Source organism: Aythya fuligula, chromosome 12 (assembly GCF_009819795.1).
Source record: "Aythya fuligula isolate bAytFul2 chromosome 12, bAytFul2.pri, whole genome shotgun sequence".
Taxonomy (NCBI): Eukaryota; Metazoa; Chordata; class Aves; order Anseriformes; family Anatidae; genus Aythya; species Aythya fuligula.
In genome coordinates this window covers 7250402-7263656 of record NC_045570.1, presented here as the reverse complement: position 1 = coordinate 7263656, position 13255 = coordinate 7250402, and the positions used below count along the sequence as shown (strand labels likewise).

At 41.1% G+C, this 13255-nt stretch overlaps 1 protein-coding gene across 2 annotated transcripts in view; it reads left to right on the top strand.

Annotated features, from left to right (window-relative positions):
- Window positions 1-13255, top strand: part of LOC116494044 (dipeptidase 2-like) — a 45833-nt gene that overhangs the window by 17234 nt on the left and 15344 nt on the right. Inside the window, exon 1 of one of the 2 annotated variants that reach the window (XM_032195747.1) lies at window positions 12150-12367. The exons of the other annotated variant lie outside the window; for it this stretch is intronic. The gene's annotated coding sequence lies outside the window, so the exon portion shown is untranslated. Of the gene's footprint in view, window positions 1-12149; window positions 12368-13255 lie in introns of those variants that run through there. 2 annotated transcript variants of the gene reach the window in all.

Below are 13255 nucleotides of genomic sequence, written 5' to 3'. Positions count from 1 at the left end.
AATCACTTACTGTTTTGATAATCATGGCTCAGCTTTTTGATACCTCTGCATTAGCTCTCTACGGCTCTTGACTTTTGAGTGGAAGGAGGCCACTCAAGCCTCACAGTCAGCAGTCTTACTGTCACACTTCTCTCTCTCTCTGGAGAAAGTGGATTACATCTCAGACCCGGATCCATTTAAGGGAAAACAAGCAGGCATCTAGCCCCAAAAGTCCACTCTATAGCCCTGAGTTCAGCATCTGTCTTTATGTACTGTGCTCTTCAGAAGGCTAGCTGGGGCCAAAAAACCCTTTAGGCTGATGCGCTACATAAACACAGCTCCAAGGAAACGAGTGATGGTAGGTCTGAAGTGTCTGCACTTGGAGATTGCAACAGCCCTCTCTCCACTTGTGGTCCCAAACCTGGCTGTACCCTGGGGTGAGAAGGTGCAGTGCCCTTTATCTCCTGAAGTACAACCCCAGGAGGGGCAGGAGGTCCTGCTGCCTGCTCTGTATATGTTGGCTCAAGAAATGGGAGCCCAGATTCAATTCATTTCCGACCCTGCATAATCCCTTTCATAAAGGAACTGAAGCCTACATCCCTTAGATGAACAGTTACTTTTTTTACCAGACCATTGGCCAAGCTGTATGGGGTAGTTGGGCTCATGTGGGAGCTATGCTGAAGTTCTGCCGTGAGTACAAACATCACAGAACTAGAAGAGAAATTAACTGACTGTTCAAGCTAAGGCACTCAGTGGAGAGAAGAGGGCTTTCTGGAGTGTGACTTCTCTGCCTCATGAGTTCTATGGTTAAAAAGTCTATTTAACTAATTGAATCCTTTCACCTTTTCTGAGTGGTGCCCTGGTTTCAGTTAGGACAGAGTTAATTTTCCTCCTAGTAGCTGGTAGGGTGCTGTGTTTTGGCTTAGGATGAGAAGAGTGCTGATAACATGCCGATGTTTTAATTGTTGCAGAGCAGTGCTTACACCAAGCCAAGGACGTTTCAGCTTCTCACTCTGTCCTGCCAACGGGCAGGCTGGGGGTGCAGCAGGAGCTGGGAGGGGACAGACCCAGAACAGCTGACCCAAACTGGCCAAAGGGGTATTCCATACCATATGGGGTCATGCTGAACAATATATAGGGGAGGTTGGCTGGGGTGGGGGGGGGTCGGCTGCTCAGGGATAGGCTGGGCATCGGTCAGTGGGTGGCGAGCAATTGCATTGTGCATCACTTGTTTCATATGCATTATTATTAGTAGGACTATTATCATCATTATTGTTATTATTTTCCTGTCTTAATAAACTGTCTTTATCTCAACTCACAGGCTTCACCTTCCCATTTCTCTCCCCCATCCCAGAGAGGGAGGGGGGAGGGTAAGCGAACAGCTGTGTGGTGTTTAGCTGCCAGCTCGGTTAAACCACAACAAGTGGTAAGGTTGAAGTCTCACAGGTGGAAGATTGGAATTGAACCTGTGTGTCTCAACAATGAAAACAATGAAAATGATGAAAATTGTATTACAAGAGAAGATAGAAACATCTTTTATGAGGCCTTTGAAACTGTTAATGCCCTATGTACAAGTGCGTGAGCTAAACTGGAGCCTCAGAGGTAACAAAGAGCTTTTCTCTCTCACTTTATCTTAGAGGGCTGGACAGGAGTTTGGTAAATAGCTGCCTGGTTGGCACAAGCCTGAATGTATGCATGAAAGAGAACCCTCGCACACAGAAGGGATGCAGCCAGACAGCTGACTGAAAGGGTACTCTGCTGCACACAGACAAGTAGAGTCACAGGTACTGAATATAAATCACTTGGTCCCTTTTGAAGAGTTTTAACTTGATCTGAACATGTTATTAGGATGAAAAAATTATCTTCTGGTGATAACTCTTTTCCTTAGGACAGGAAGTATTTCTAAAAAACTCTGAGGAGGCGCCTTAGGAGATTCGCAGGACTGAATGTGTAATCTGCATTGCTGACTGCCCAACTTGCTTAGACACAGTCACTGAATACAGGTTGCTGATCAAAAACTTATGGAACAGGTTAAAACTAAAGCCTTCTAAATAATTACAGCGTGTACAAAATTCAGTCACCTAAACTGTAGACATACATGGCTGTGTTCAAACAGTTGTCTTTAAGACAGTGTCTTTAGAAAGCTTCAAAACAAATCAGAGCTTTGCCTTTCTCGTCCTTGAAGAGCTGTTTTATAATGACTTATAAAGTCAGTCTCCAAGATAGGAAATGATGATAGTAATAAACAGATCATACTCAACCTGATGCAGATAAAGGGAGCAGAAATATTTTGTCCAATCTTCCTCTGAGTAGTCTGCCATATAGTTATTAAAACAACTCACAATAATCTCTTTGCCAAGTTCTCTTATCTCTTGAGGTGTTTTTTCATGTTGTAGACTAAGGAGACAACTTTCTGTCTAAATGCTAGAGCCTACAGTTTGCTAAAGAGGGAAAATTAAATACACGTTGTGGTAAAAGTCTTAAGAGTCTCAATAACACTTGCACACTGCATATGCTGTGATTACATACATTATCTGCTATTTTTTTCTAAATCTCTGTTGTACATTGGACAGACACTTTGTTTTTTGAAAACAAAAAACCAACATAGAATATCTTTTTCTTTTGTTCCCTGTCTTTTGTGACTTGAATGTTCAGTGTTCAAAACGTGTTTTGTTTTGTTTTGTTTATTCAGTTGTGCTGTATAGTTTAATGCTGTGTCTTACTTCAAGTTCTTCAGTAACAGGAGAAAGGCAAAACTTACACCGATCTATAATAGAGGTTTTTGATTCAGTGGGCAGTATATGCTCATGTCAGGGAAGGTTGAGTGATAATAGTAATATGTCTAAGCTGATTCAGTCTTGTGTAATTAGATTTGTGTGAGCATGTTTTTGTTTAAGCTCCATGTTGTTCCATACAGACAATCATGTAATTCAAAGCTGCTGGGGAATAACATAATCAGCATCCTTTTCTCTCCATTGCAGGAGATCTAGCTAATATGATGATTAATTTCTCAAAAATCAGTTTTACCTTTACCTGTTTGAAATCTTCAAACTCCCACTGTGTATGACCCAGTAATCCAAGGTCTCATTTTTACATTTAATTTAGAGATTATCTACATTGACTATACCCCTGTGACATGAACTCTGAGTTAATTCTTCTGTGAAGAGTCTTTTCAGTATGAGATCTAACTCAGCCCTGTTGGCAGACGCGTCCAAGCTGAATGACTGATGAGTGAGATGCAGTTGAACTGTTTGGCTATCTTTGATTTATTGACTGAAACTTTTAGTTAGATTAGAAATGAAATTAGTGGTTCAGTGAACATTTTTCAACTTTAGCTGGTACGTAGTGAACAGTCAAAGCTTCATCAGCTCCTCTCTTAAGGCAATGGCAGCTTGAAAACTGCAACAAATCAGAATTCAGACAGTGACTTTTCTCCTTGTAGTGTTTGGCCTTCTGTGTAAGTTGAAGCATGTGATGCCATTGATTTTGCTCTAGGCGCTTTGGTAACCCCTTTGGAAGCAGTTATCTGGAGTAAGAACCAGTGAGTTCCCTCTCTCCTAAACTGGCTCTATCAGGGGCATGACAAGGTAGGTCTGGTTTAACACCCAGCAATGTAGGTGCTCCTTGGCAAATCCTTCCCGTGACTGTTTCATGTTTTCCTTTCTGGTCAGATGGACACATCAAAGCTTTTGCTGATTGCAAATACAAGTTACTTCTGCCTCTCTTAGAGTTTAAATTAAAATAAGACGACTGCATTTAAACAGTCAAAAGCTAAGCTGTCCATGCTTTGTTTGCAGCCTTCCTTCTGCAGTTTTGATGGGGCAGGTAGATTTGTTTAACTAAGCTTGTTATTTGTTTTCGACAGAGCAACTGAGTATCGAATTATGATTTTGGCTCTAATAGAACTCATGTTGGAATAAAGCTATGAAAAGAGATTATGGGGCCTACAGTGTTGGCAAATGTATGTTAAACTAGAACAGATGTCAAAACCATATTAAACTTCAAAACAGGATGCATCTTGATGCTTTTTGCTTATTCAGTAGAGAATAAGTAACGTGTCTTCACTTGTGTCATCAGATTCAAGACATGTTTCTTCCTGTGTGTTCCTGTGGTTTTGTACACAGCCCTTTTGTCAACTGAGTGTGGTCAAAGTGACGTGAATGATGTCTCACATTCTGGCCTCTCACAGAAGAAAAAGATGTCTTGATACAGGTCCTCATATGTGAACTGTCTGTAAATGCATGTGTGACTCAATGCAAAGTGTAGTCGAATCCCGGTGCAAGGCCTGAGGAGCTGTTCTGGTGTTGTGGAAACTAGAAGGAGAGCAACCTCAGGGAGAAGCGATGTTCCCCTTGTTAAATAGCAGACTTACCGGTGTTTTGATGGCAAAAGGTGAGAAGCTAAGATGACTTCACTGGAGTTTATGAGCTTGGTCCATCCTGATTTAAAAAGTAGATTCTTTTTATGAATACCTTCAAGTAGCTTCCCAAGTTCATAGCCTAGGCTAAGGCCAGTTCACAAACCTGCTTGTCGTGTGTGTCTACTAACTTGTTTTACCTAGTTGGCTGGTTAAGGTAACTTGCTTGGGTCATCTCCCAGTACTCCCATTTCTGTAACAAGATACGCAGTCAACTGGCCAGCTCTGGAGCACGACAAAATTCTGCAATAATTGTCCTGAATAAGTCCTGGTCTCCTGCTATGCCAATAGACCTTTTACCCAGTCACTCCAGACCACATCACAAAATGCAGCTTATTAAAAAGGAGAGATGTAAGTGTCCGTGCTGCGTTTTAATGTCATCTTAGCAAAAACGTTTCCATGGTGATTTTATCTCATTGCTGCAAGAAAGCTCTCTTTCCAATAGAACCAAGGCAGCTTTCTATCTACAGCCTTATTCATACTGCTGACAAACTCCTTAATTAAAGAAACTTACTCTTATGTATCACAATATGTTGTATGGGTGATAAAGTATTTCAGAAACAGTCGATCTTCAGTTGGCAAGTTTTCTGATCTAACAAAGACACCCTAAGACAATTGTGCTTTGAAGTTTCTTAAAAATATTTTGGATATATATATATATATATACACACACATTGTATATAGGATTTCTTTTTTTTTTTTTTGCACATAGCTACAAATGTTTAAGAGCACATTTATGCTTCGTGTCAGATTCTAAAGCAGCTGACTTCAAATACTTGCAGCCAATTTTAGATTTTTTTTTAGATTTGATTTAATCATGATTTCTCTGAAAACCTTCGATAGAGACTGAATGAGGAAATTTATGTAGTTTCCAGGTTGTTCGACAAAATGGCACAACTAGTACTAATACTTGTAATATAGAAAAGTATCTACCACGTGTGAGTGCACCCAATACAGGTGGGTATTTTCAGTCATATATTTCAGTGTACACACAGTAGAAACCTACCATCAAACAGACATTTGCGGTATTTGTAGCTATGTTGTGGTACAGTGATATATAACAATCAGTATTAGGCCCTGCTTCTATTTAGCTTACTGTTCTTCTCCTTTGTCCTGCAACTTTTAGGCTTAGGCAAGTGTCACGGTAGATATGTTACTGCAGAATCCAAATGTCTCATTTTGGATTGGGGCCACTCCAGAAAGCATAGAGAAAAGAGATGGAAGTGAGACTTCTGTAATGTCTCTCAACTATTTGAGCTCTTTCTGGTAGATAAGCCCCCCAGGTTGTTTGAGGGCAGTTCTTGCTTGTCCCATGCCCACGTGGGACCACAGATTGGGAGATAGTTTGAGGGACCTCCTGGGAGGAAGAGGAGGGCAGGAGGGCTGGTGTCTGAGCTGATGTGTTCTTGCTGTCTTCCAAAGAAGCAAGCTGGAGCTGACTTGAAGTGGTTTGGTGTGGGTGGGGTGGACAGCAGGAGTGGATGAGGATTCACTTAGTTAGAATTTTTCTCTAAATAATTAGTTTGTCTCTGTGTGTGTATATGTGTGTATAAATACAAAAGCTATTTTTTCATTGGGAATGCTAATTTCAGGGAACTAAAATTGGAAAGATTTTTAGAAAATCTTGACTGTCTGAATACATTGGGCTTAAATGGAAGAAAACCAAACCAAAACAAAACCAGCACCGCCTCTCCCAGGGGAAAAAAAAAAAAAAAAAAAAAAAAAAAAAAGGGAACCAAGTTTCTTGATTTACTGTCATGCTCACCAGCATCTTACAGAATAACTGGCTTGGCTTTCTCCATGGAATTGATTTTTGCACTGAGTTAATGAAACACACAAAGTGTTAAGTGTTAAACAGAGGAAAGAACACTAAAATTAAAATCAATAAATCAGTACCACCTAGACTCTTCCAATATCCTGGAGTATGCTGACAAGCTTGCAGTTAAAGCTTGCTGGGAGCTTTTGCTCAATGATTTTTTTTTGGTGGAAATGCCTGTTTCCCAAAACTGAATTGTTTTGCTGACGGTAGCTGGCTAGCTGTTAAGGACACAAGGGGAGTGAGAAGGGCAATAGTCCCAGTTCTAACTTAAAATGGAATTTGCCAGGAACTAAATATAATTTTTCTTGTTAATAAAATAACAATCTACAATTTTTACTATATCCAACTTTAGTGATGTTTATGGAGAAATATCTTTTGGATTTTGTTCTGTTTTGGGAGCACAATTTATAATAAAATTTAGCTGAAAAAGTAGCAAACAATACGAGCGTAAAAACAGTGATATGAAAGGAAAACTGTTAGTCAGTGGAAAACAGAATGCTTGGAATGTTTATCTTACTATTCTACCATATTTTTTAAAAAAGAAAACCAAACAAAAACAGGGTGTGCCACGCTCTCTACCACCACAGTCCATCCGTGGTTATGTGACAATAGATTTGAAGTACTCTGTGGAGTCGGTCGTGAGCAGCAGCGAACACTTTGACACGAAGGTCACATCCAGGAACTTCCTTGCTGCTGATGGCATGATGTGAGCTGCTCCAGCAGACAAAACACTTGTGTCCTTCCTGAGCTGCATAATCTTCCATTTCCCCAGAATCATCCTGAAGGAAAGCAAAACTAAATATATATATATATGTACCAGTAAAATATAACTATTGCATGGGCCAAGGCACAGAAATATAATTTTCAGTGCTGCTTTCATGAATATAGGTCAGTTAGCAACTCTGGAAGCTTTAGGCTAGGTCTATACTTCAGAATCATATAGATATAATTATTATATACTTCATGAGGTTCAACAAGGCAAAGTGCAAGGTGCTGCACCTGGGTGGGGGCAATCCCAGACATGAGCACAGAATGGGGGAAGAACTCACTGAGGGCAGCCCTGCAGGGAAGGACTTGGGGGTTCTGCTGGATGAAAAGCTCGACGTGAGCCAGCAGTGTGTGCTTGCAGCCCAGAAGGCCAAGTGCGTCCTGGGCTGCATCAAGAGGGGTGGGAAGCAGGGATGGGAAGGGATTGTGCCCCTCTGCTCTGCCCTTGTGACCTCTCCCATGAAGAAAGGCTGAGAGAGCTGGGGCTGTTCAGCCTGAAAAAGAGAAGGCTCCAGGAAGACCTCATTGCAGCCTTTCAATACTTAAAGGGGTCTTATAAAAAAGACAGGACTCATTACTTGGGTAGATAACAATAGGACAAGGGGGAATGGTCTCAAACTAAAAGAGGATAGATTCAGACTAGACATTAGGAGGAAATTCTTTACTGTAAGGGTGGTAAGGCACTAGAACAGGCTGCCCTGAGAAGCTGTGGATGCCCCAACCCTGGAGGTGCTCAAGGCCAGGCTGGATGGGGCCTTGGCCAACCTGATCTGGAGGGTGGCATCCCTGTTTACCGCAGGGGGTTGGAGTTGGATGATCTTTAAGGTCCCTTCCAACCCAAACCATTTTATGAATTACAGCAGCACAGGTACTGCAGGGGGAAAACACCTCCAAAAACAGTGTAGCTGCTGTATTTCAGGACATATGCTTCCAGTCAAGGAAGGAAAGGAAGGAATAAGGAAGTCTTTGGCTTGGATCAAGGGTGACCTTGACATCTTTTGCAGATCAGAGAAAACAACGACGACTTCTAGGCACCCCCCAAAAATGCAAAACCAAGTCTTTGATACTCAGAGCAAAAAAACACCCTCTATTAGGTGGCAGAAATGAATCTAAGTAGACTCACCCTATGTTGGGTTTTCTTATAGATACCAGGAGGATTGGCTTCTCTCAGAAATCTGTGCCAAGCTGGAAGCGCGGTGCTCAGTGGAGCTTGCTGCCCCACATGGCTGTGGGTGCCAAATGTCAGGAGGGGCAGCTGCTACTTTAAATAGATGTGGATGGCTTTGTTCCTGGTGGAAAATTGGTCTGGGAAGTGACAATAATAGAACTTTCAGGATTCTGCTTTTGAACAGGAAGAGTGTTGATATCGGAATCAATCCAGAATTGAAAGCAATTTTTCCAAGTACTTTTTTGTTTTGTTTTGTTTTAAAGTGTTTCAGGATGCCTCTCTAGTTATAGTTCCCAGAATGAGGAGAAAACAACAACTGTTGTCCACAAGCCTTCTGAGACTTTCATGGAAACGGCCTTTAGTCTTGACAACCAGCAATCTGTCCCTAGAGCACAGATTTGATTAGACTCTAATTGGAAAGCTCCTGCCACCTCGTGGCAAGAACATTCACTTTTCTTCAACCAAGAGAAGAAAAATGGGTAATTATTACCTTTGTAGCACAAACGTATAGCTAAACAAACAGAAAGCAGGGAGACCAGAGGCTTTGGTTGCTTTGCTTCAGCATTTGGACATTATGTTTTACAAATCTGAGTAGTATTTTAAAACAAGGAAAATTTATATGGGTAGACTATGACTTATTAAACAAGTTTCATGGCTTTTTTGTTTTGTTTTGTTTTGTTTTCCTGCAGCTGCTTGCTCCATCTTTCTTTCCAACACACTGTAAATTCTGCTGAAGTACAGTGTTTATTCAAGAGAACCTCCAACAACTTCGGTATTTGTATAAAAAGTTGTTGATGAAAGTCTTTGATGGGTGTCAGTGTGATTGCACATCTGTGTCCATCCTATAACATACCTGGCCTCATTGCACTATTTACTTCCAACTGAAGGAAACATACAGCTGTAGGTTCCTCTTCAGTGACTAACAAACTTCTGTGATACCTTAGCGTGCGTCTCAAGGCCTTTTTTTCCTGTTCAGAACATGAGAAAATAAAACCAGTATCTGTGGTAAGAAATGTTCATCTTTGTACTCCTTCCTGTTTCTTTTGTATTTGGTATTAGTGGCAACTACGGGGGTTCCGCATGTACAGATCCTGAGAATAAATGCCATCATTTGATGTTTTCACTGATGATGATCAAACTAGGGTCGTGAAACTCTAGCAGCTTCAACCGACCACAAAACCAAGACAGAGCAAAATGGGGGAAAAATACACTTTTTACAGACTTGGCTCACAACCCATTTGATTCCAAACCTTAGATTAATATTTCTTGTTAGGTTTTATCTGAGAAATATGTTGCAACTATGCTGATTAAATAGATTAAATCAGATAATGAACCTCCCCCGCTCCGAGTATGAACTCACTCCATTTTAGGACCTGAAAACAATCCTGAGATCAGTAGAAGAAACAGAATTTCATTGCAGTAGTTAAGACTGCCAATGTTGCTATTTTTATGCAAAGAAAATTTTCCATACCTAGGACTTCCTCTTCCTAACGCGTTATAATGATTTCTAAGTAAAATAGTGATGGCTGTGCACAAGAGAGGCCAAAGGGACAGCCTCTGAGATTGCAATCTTTACTTGGAAGACAGACACCAAGTTCCGATACGTGGTAAGCAGCACCTATAGTACTATGTCAGTGGGGCTCGTCATCATAAAATCATAGAGTGGTTTGGGTTGGAAGGGACCTCAAAGGTCATCCAGTTCCAAGCCCCTGCCAGGGGCAGGGACACCCCCCTATCCCACCAGGGTGCTCAAAGCCCCATCCAGCCTGGCCTGGAAATGGCCTTAGCCATTTTGCAGTGGTGAGGTTTCAAAGCTGATTCATTCACAGAAATACATCCATGCCAAATGCTAGTTGGGACAGCTGGTATGTAGGGAAGATGTTCCATGAGCTGGCAGAGTCATGGAACAGAGGGAGAGTTTTAGAGAAACCACATCTCCCTTAAAAATGGCTGCTGCCACAATAGGCATCTGCATTTGCAAATCCTTACCTTCTGAGCAGTGGTAGTGGTAGTTAATCTGTGCTGGCAGCGAAAACACTTTGGACTTGTGAGCACTGAAATCAGTGAAGCTGCTCTGTGCCTGCACCAGGCCTTTCTACTGTGAAAAATAGTTCCCCCACATAATGTTCTCCCTTTGTGTTCTGACAGCAGCTGGTACAAACGTAAGTGCTGCAGTTAGTTTATAGCTTCTCAGCTTGCTCCAAAATACGTCTGAGATGAATATAACATGATATAAACATAGCGATAGCTATTATCAGGGACAGCTGTGTAACTACATTCTGGACAATAAAGAAAGCTCACAGGATATTTATTAAGAGAACAGTCCTGCCAGATGGACTCTGCAGGAAAGGCATACCTCCCAAATGCCATGTTATAAGAATTATTAAACACAAACAGCCGCTAAGGCTCATCCAGGGCTATTGAAATGAAATTACAGAAGAAAGCTGACTGTGAGCCAAAGAAAGAAGTTGGCTTGTAGCAGCTTTAAAAATCAGTTTGCATTCAGAACCTACAGGGCTGAACTCTTAAAAGTCAGAGCAGGAGCTTAGTCACTCAGCAAAAGTTGTTCTTCAATAAGAAGTTGGTGAGCTTAATTTTCCAGAGGCATGCGGAAATAGTTTTAGGTAGAAATCAGTTTGGGGGTGAAACTTGGCTTTGCTAGGAGAGAAAACTGGGAAAATAGGGTGACAAAATACAAGCAGTGATGGTTATTAATTACTTTGAAAGTAGGAGATGAGAATTTGAAAGGCTGAGAATTAACAAGGAAACTTGAGCTAGAACTAGAGTGTGTGTGGAGAAGTTAACCTGAGCCTGTTAGTTACCAGTCTAAACTAAATTTGGGAGACAGTTTCCTGCCATAGGCATAAAAGTGGACCTGGCCTAGATTAGGCTTCAGATGAAGAAACAACTATTTCGTAAAGAAAATATTTGTTCCATGTAGTGTGCTTCAGTCCACTTGAGTTGATGATAAATGTTTGTATGTGAAGTTCGTCAAATTATCAATGTGCAGCAGAATTTCAAGTGATGTAAGGGTCTCTGTTTAAATTTTCCTATACTGAGAGCCAGTGGATTGAGGAAAGATGCATATTCCTGTTAAGATGTGCCTTGTGCAACAGCCCTGTGAGTGTTTTGTTTGGGAGGCTTGTTTTCTTCTCTGCAAGTGGAATCGTGACCAAAAGCATGAAGGCCTTCTGCTTTTTTCAAAGCATGAAGTAAAATTAAATTTAAAGTGAAGTAAAATTAAATTTGTGTTTTTCAAAGCATGAAGTAAAATTAAAATGATGATAAGCAAAGTTTATTTCCTGCAAAACTCCAGAATCATGTTTTTGCACATATTTCTTTGTCTATATCCAAATTGTCAGCTCCCAGAAAGGGAACAGAAGGCCCCTGTAGGTTCAGAAAGATAAGTGTATTTGAAAAGGTCGCCTGTAACTTGTGAGCATTTTGGCTTTTACAAATATCACAGAGTGGTGATGTAAGTTCTGCGTAAAACCTGGCAGGTATGGTAACAAGGGCTAGATGTGGTCAGTGTGGCTAAATTCGGTCAGTGGTATGGTGCATACCTGTACCTGGTTCTCCTGCAAATTCAGCTCTTAGGAGACTCTTCTCAGTGTGGGTCAGCAAGAGGCAGAGATGCAACCATCACGAAGTGCAGAAAGGGAGATTCCAGTGGATTTAAGGCCTGGAAAGGTTGTACAATCTTTTTCCTTGAAGACATCAAAACCTTGATGGGACAAGGGTCTGAGCATCCTGATCTGACTTTGAATTTAGCTTAGTTGGAATCAGGAGGCTGGACTAGATGACATCCCTCCAGAAATCCCCTGCAACCGAAATTATTCTGCGATGAGGGGTACCTGTTTCTAAACCCACATAAACAGAGCAGTGTTAAACACATCATTTGTTAGTGAGCAGATGCAGGATGGACTGCACAAAAGTCTGCCACAAGAGGGAGGAGACGCTGGATTTTGAACATGCACAGCACAAGGCTTGCGGGTTGCTGGGTGGGCGGTAGCTGAGCTGGAAGTTCTCTCACTGACTTTATTCCTGTGCGAGGGGTAATCTCCGAACGCCTGTTGAGTGTGAAGCCTGAGATGTGTGAGCTACAGCAATAGAGGACATTCCTTGGCTGCTGTCCTGATGCCAGGAGGAGCTGGTGCCAAGCTTTAGCTGTTGCAGTGGTATGTGGATTTCGTCTCTGCTGCATTTCCCTAAGAAGGTAACCTGCTCCAAGGAGCCTTTAGATAAACAAGAAAAAGTATAAATCTCGTGTTTACTTCCATTTCTCAACTCTGCTCAGACAGCATAGAAAAAAGCTGTATGGTTTTTGTACTTTATGTTAAATGCCATTTAAATAGAGGTGCCTAGTATGCCATGTTCTTAATTCTGTCTACTGCTTGCTTCAGTTTTCAAGAACAGGTTACTGAATGATGATACAAGCGAGTGTCTTATTTACCTAAATAGTTTCAAAGGCAAATAAGTCTTATTGTCAAAGTGTAAAGAATATTTTGCATAGGTTGTAACAGGATGAAACCTAGAAGGTACTTTTATTCTATGTTCTTGGGGCACAGTGACTTCAGATTAATGTTAAGTAGGAAGTTTTCATAGCTACCAATAATATTATTTTTGTATAAATACACAGAATGGAGATTTGGAAATGTATAAATAATTGCTGTTAGTTGAACAGCTTGAAGAACATACAATTACGTTTTCTGCTTAAAAATCTTCCTGAAAATCACTATGGACATATATTGATGGAAAAAAGAGTAAATATTTGGATCAACATTTAGCATGTAACAGATTTATGTAGCATCAGAACAGCGTTATTGTGTGAAAAAGGCTTGCTACATTCCCATTAAGGATTTTGAAGCAACAAATTACGTGAATTTCTGGAATAGCAGTTATATTGGACTATGCCACAGAGTTGTAATAAACCATAAAACCTTAGTGTTCCTTTATGAGTCATTTTGTCAGGAACTCGTGGAGTTCTAGAGAAAGCGGTTGCACATAGGAGCTGTATTTTGATTTGTGGAAACTGAAGCTGAAAGTCGCCTTCAAAAGCTAAATGGCCTTTGTAATGCCAGCTTGCCAGAACTCTGATGCTCGG